This window comes from Sinocyclocheilus grahami, unplaced genomic scaffold, assembly GCF_001515645.1.
Source record: "Sinocyclocheilus grahami isolate Dianchi unplaced genomic scaffold, SAMN03320097.WGS_v1.1 scaffold50.1, whole genome shotgun sequence".
Classification (NCBI taxonomy): domain Eukaryota; kingdom Metazoa; phylum Chordata; class Actinopteri; order Cypriniformes; family Cyprinidae; genus Sinocyclocheilus; species Sinocyclocheilus grahami.
The window spans coordinates 1,041,994-1,043,179 of NW_015505229.1; positions in this window are offsets into that span (position 1 = coordinate 1,041,994).

Consider the following 1,186-nt stretch of genomic DNA (forward strand, 5'->3'; position numbering starts at 1 on the left):
ACAGCATCAATCCAGTGACCGGCCGTGTGGAGGAGGAGCAGCCCAACCCTATGGAGGGAATGACTGAAGAACAGAAAGAATACGAAGCCATGAAACTGGTCAACATGTTCGATAAACTCTCCAGGTAATAAAGTGACTTCAGGAAGCCCAAAGCTTACAAGCAACGATGCTCTCATTGTGCTTTCAAAATAGTATGACGTCAGCTGTAAGTAACCACTAACATGCTTTTCTTTCAGGGAGCAGCTGATCCAGCCAATGAAAATCGGAGCTGATGGTAAAATGACTTCATTGGAGCCACAAGAGCTTCATTATTTAGCCAGCCAACAGTTCGGAGAGTCCAATAATTCCGACAGCGACAGTGACACAAACTAATTCTCCTGAAATGAGTCTTGAGTCTTTTAACAGGACGGATAGGATTGCTTATTTAATTTTAATCAAACACAAAAGCTTATTGTGAATCATATAAAAGAATTGAATCGTTTGACATTAAGATTTAAATGCTTTTGTTTTTACTCCAAAGGAAAACACCTGGTGATTGTTATTTCGTCTCGTTTGAGGTTTATTGTGTTGGCCTGTCTTTAGGTAATATTTTCTGTACAATGACAATGAAAACAAGGCTTGGTTGCACAGTGCTAGTTTATTCATATAGCAGGATTCATGTAATGGAACTCCAAGTTATACATCACAGATTTTATTTGAACGTGGTCACGTGGTCCGAGAAGAAAACAAATGTGACACTGGGTGATGACAGTGACGGAGCCTTGATATTTATTTATTCGTTCATTCGTTTGGTTTCAGGATGAGCTGAGATTTTTAAGTTACAATAAATATCTAGTTTATGAGATGTGATCATTTATGAGGAACGACAGTTCAGCATTTTTTTGTTTTACCCAGGAGCATATAAAGCCTCCTGTGATCAACTTTTCTTTTGTTCTGTGTGGTAAAAGGATGAATTACTGTATATTGTTGTTGGTGGCCCGTGTAGTTATGTGTGAATGACTGAAGGGAATGTTGAATCATTTATATCACATTATGTTTAAAGAAATTTATTGTGAGATGATAATAAAAGAGCTGAATTTGTCATTGTCTCTCATTTGAGATGTTTTATACACCTACATTTGTTAAAGGGGTGGTTGATTGCGATTTCACTTTTTTAATGTTAGTTAGTGTGTAATGTTGCTGTTTG